This window comes from Ovis canadensis, chromosome 1 (genome assembly GCF_042477335.2).
Source record: "Ovis canadensis isolate MfBH-ARS-UI-01 breed Bighorn chromosome 1, ARS-UI_OviCan_v2, whole genome shotgun sequence".
Taxonomy (NCBI): domain Eukaryota; kingdom Metazoa; phylum Chordata; class Mammalia; order Artiodactyla; family Bovidae; genus Ovis; species Ovis canadensis.
Genome location: NC_091245.1, coordinates 111,287,577 through 111,291,990, shown reverse-complemented (window position 1 = coordinate 111,291,990; position 4,414 = coordinate 111,287,577). Strand labels below are relative to the sequence as shown.

The following is a 4,414-nucleotide window of genomic DNA, read 5'->3' as shown; positions in this document are numbered from 1 at the left end:
CTGAACATTCTTTGACATTGCCCTTCTTTGGGATTGGAACGAAAACTTACCTTTTCTAGTGCTGTGACCACTGCTAAGTTCTACTCTTAGCAACTTTCTAAGTTGCTGAGATCTACTCTTAGCAGCTTTCAAATACGCAATACAGTGTTGTTACCAAAGTCATCATGTTGCTTCTTACAATCTCAGAACTTAATTTATCTTATAACTGAAAGTTTGTATCTTTTGATCACTTTCACTTAAGACCCCTATCCCTTCCTCTGGCAACCACCAAAAACAGAACCACCTGTTCTTGTTTCGTTCTTTCTTTCTTTCTTTTTTTTTGAGTCTTTTTTTCTTTTTAAAACTCCATATATGAGTGAGCTCATAAACTATTTTTCTGACTTATTTTACTTAGGGCATTATGATAAGTGTCCTGATTCTTAATTTTATATGGCATATGACTTTTTGTTTAAAAACTTATTTGTTTTAAAATAAGATTTGAAGGTCCTATTCCTCGTATGTGTAGGAATGATTTTTTTTTTTTATGGTAACTCCATGTCCTTTATGGAGAAGGAAATGGCAAGCCTTTTTAGTATGCCTGCCTGGAGAATCCCATGGACAGAGGAGCCTGGTGAACTACAATCCATAGGGTTGCATGACCTAGTGGTTAAACAGCAGCAACAACAACAACAACAAGGGATTGGTAGCATAGTGACCAAATTAATACTGACTGTGAGGAGGGTCTTGAAGCAACTTGGCTTATAGAAGCTGGCTTATAGAAAATCCAGAGAAGGAGAAATTACAGACCCAAGTGACCCCACCTCTGTGAATCTGCTTATTACTTTGTTTTTAGATGAGGGTCAACTGCAAAGAACCCAGAAAGGCATAACAGGTGTGTTTAGCTGATCAAAACATGCCAGAAAGTCCAAGCTTAGTGCTTCATACATAGTTGGTGCTTGGCTATTATATGAGGATTTAGTAAGCACCCATTCTACCTAGCACTTTACTGGGCACAGGGAATACCAGTGAAAGAAACAGTTCTGATTCTCAACTTTATATGGCATATCATATATCTGATCCTGATACACTTTTTGATTCAGTGATAGAAACCAACTCATAAGTGACAAAAGCACAATGAGAAAAATGCTATCCTAATATAATTTTGTACAAAGAACTATAGGGGCAAATAAAAAAGAGTAACTAATTTCCTAGCTGGGAGTGAGGTAAATGATGCTGCTCTAGAAAATGTAAGGTAGCATTTATAACTGGATAATAGTCAGTACAGAATAAATAGTTAAGGGGATTAAAAATGTGTTTTGATGACTAGTGAGGCAGAATTAAAAACACTGTATTTATAAAAGGGGTCTTTCATATTTTCAGAGGAGACAGTCTCATTTTGGAGGAAGACATGCCCCCACTCCTCAGGGGGTGCTGTCTTCAGGCATAGGAGAGATGGCTTCATGGAGGGTTGATCTTAAGAGTACAGTCAGGGCAGACCTATGGCAAGTCCAGGATTTTCAAACCCAGCTCGTGACCTTTCAAGAGCTTTTATAGGAAGACTTGCTTCTATGATGTAGAAATTTCAATGACACAGGACAGAAATTAGAGGTGACTAGGCCTTGGAAGAAGTATGGTCTTCCCACCTAGATTCTCTGAAGTCTGTAAAGCTAGATCTTACTGTTAGATGAGTTCCTTGAAAGTTACCTACCCCTTCTCAGTACAGGGGAAAGGAAATCACTCCCTTAAGTAAGAAGACAGAATTAAGGGATGAGCAGAGAAGCATTTTTTTTTTTAATACAAAATACTTTGGTAGAAAAATGCACAGGACCAGAGCCTTTAACTCTCCCTACCACCACCCAAGGCAACAGTATAGCAGGTATGTCCCAGTAGCATGAAACCAGAAAAACTCCCTGAACGCCCTGGGGAAGAAGGATTGTTTCCTTAAAGGAGACCTAGTAGAAGTAGATAGAGATATTATTTTCTTTTTTAGCCTTTTTTCTTTTTTCTTTTTGGTGAATTGAGTGATTAAACAAATCTCTGAACTACTTCTGACTACTGGTGCTGTTGGTTTTGTTCTAATTCTTCTTTAAGGTACTATCCAGGAAGTGCCATGGTGTGTGCCAGCAAAGAGTATCTTTATGGTCCAAAAAACTATGGCTCTTTTTGACCAATTCGTTATTCTTCATAATGATTAGACAGAAACTGATTCCATGAAGAGAAGCAGCAGCTGAGAGAATGGACTAACACAGTCAGATTAGAGAGGTGAGAGTTGTTCACAATTTATAGCTCTGGCTAACACTCTGTGATTCATGGGGTCGCAAAGAGTTGGACACGACTGAGCAACTGAACTGAACCGAACACTCTGAAGATACTGGATGGAAGCAAAGGCTCTGGCATAAACCAAATAATAAAGACTGAAGTTCTGAGGACTAAATCGGTGATTTCAAACTTTATTAATTAAAAAAAATAACACACATCTCACCTTTCTCGAAGGTTCTGATATACTTTTCTTCCTTACCACTGACTATTCTTATCTTGCTGGAAAGATTTTGCCCAAGTTTTATTTTCTGTAGGTTGTATTATGAAAGCAACAGAGATTAAAAATTTTTTCAAACATAAAATACTCACATTAATATGTTGTAAAGAAGTCTGCTGCCCTACCCCGAAAATTTGGATGTGCTTTTTAAAAAGCATAGCCATCTTCCCTGACCTCTTATATACTCAAAAAATTGAAAATGCTTGGACAAAAGTTTGAAATATATGGAGACAAAGTTGACAATTTTTGTAGTGAAGGTGTTGAAGCAAGATATGCACAGCTCATTACAGGACAGATTGCACAGGACAGACTTGAGGTTGAATGCATCAAGAATACATACTGTAATTTATAAAAAGGGTTGATGGATTAAGAAATGTTTCTGCCCATAGCTCTGCGCAGGGCATCCTTGACCTCCTTGTTCCTCAGACTGTAAACCACAGGGTTTGGCAGAGGAGTGATGATGGTGTAGGTCACTGAGAGAAGGAGGCCTTGCTCTACAGAGTTTTCTGACTTGGGCTTGAGGTTAGCAATGGAGGCACAGCCATAGTGAACAATGACCACAGTGAGGTGGAAGGCGCAGGTGGCAAAGGCCTTCTTCTGGCCTTCGGTTGAGGCGGTCTAGAGGATGGTGGAGATGATGAGAATATAGGAGGTGAAGACCAGATGCATGGTAACCAGGATCACAGATACACTGACAACAACAAAATCGATGGTCTCATTGATAGTGGTATCAATATAGGAGAATTTTATGACAGGGAGAGTGCCACAGAAGAAATGACCCACCACCCTGTGACAGAAGGGTAAAGTAAATACGGATATTGGACAGCTGCCATGGCCAAGCCAATGCTGCCGTCTCCACTCATCAGCTGGATGCACACCCTCTTGCTCATGATGAGTGTGTATCTCAAAAGGTTGCAGATGGCCACATAGTGATCATACCCCTTCCCCATGAGCAGAAAGCAGTTGTTGATGGCTAAGGTAAGAAAGAAGAATATTTGAATGGTACATCCTGCCAGGGAGATTGGCTGGTTCTGGGCTACGAGGTCAGAGTGTCCGTGGAATGGTGACCAGTGTGTACGTGGTCTTTGAACTGGCCAGAATTCTTAGGAAGAAGTGCATGGGAGTGTGGAGGTGATGATCAATGCGGATGGTGCTCACAACGATGGCATTGCCAGCCAAGGGTAATGTACAGGATGAGAAAAACCATGAAGAGGGTAATCTGCTGTTCATGGAATCTGGAGAATCCTAGGAATTGAACTCTGTCACTTCTGTGAGGATTTTTCTCTGCATTCTTCAGTTTCAGTGTCTGAGAGCAATGCAGGGAGTCAACATCGAGAAATTCCCATTGTGGTGTGGTCTCTAGAACAGGGATAGAGAGAAGGGTGTAGAGGACAGACAGATACGCACACGAGACGATTTCCTCACTGTGTGATCAGTAGGTAGGGTGCCGGCATAGCTTTATGTCTTCTTTAGCCCCCTCCCATTTTTCAGGTTTTTCTGTCTCCTTTAACTTTTGTTAAACCTCTAAGGAATGACCAGTATGTGAGACTACTGCACACATTCTTTCAGGTTCTTATCCTGAATATGTTGTTTTTGTAGAGAGTGGATGAAAGGCTGTTTTGTTTTAATGACATGTAAGCCACAGTACCCTTGAGTGTATACATCCTAGCTTTGCCTTTCTCTTGTAGGGAAAGTATGAGAAGTTGGGAAAACAAAATGGAGATAAGAGAGTTAGACTTACTGAATTAAAATCACTGGTGCCACTTAGGAGAAATTTCTGAGAACAGTGTACAGAATTAATCTCAGGAGAGCTGGTCTTTAGGGACACGTTAGCAGGAGTGAAGATGAAGCATTTGGGGCTCAGCCCAGACGGTCTAGGTGAGACAAACCATTGGCAAG

The 4,414-nt window shown here is 40.5% G+C and overlaps 1 pseudogene; it reads right to left on the bottom strand.

Moving 5' to 3' along the window:
* Positions 1 to 2,881: 2,881 nt before the first annotated feature.
* LOC138430100 (putative olfactory receptor 10J6) lies at positions 2,882 to 3,805 on the bottom strand (annotated as a pseudogene).
* Between the last annotated feature and the right edge of the window lie 609 nt (positions 3,806 to 4,414).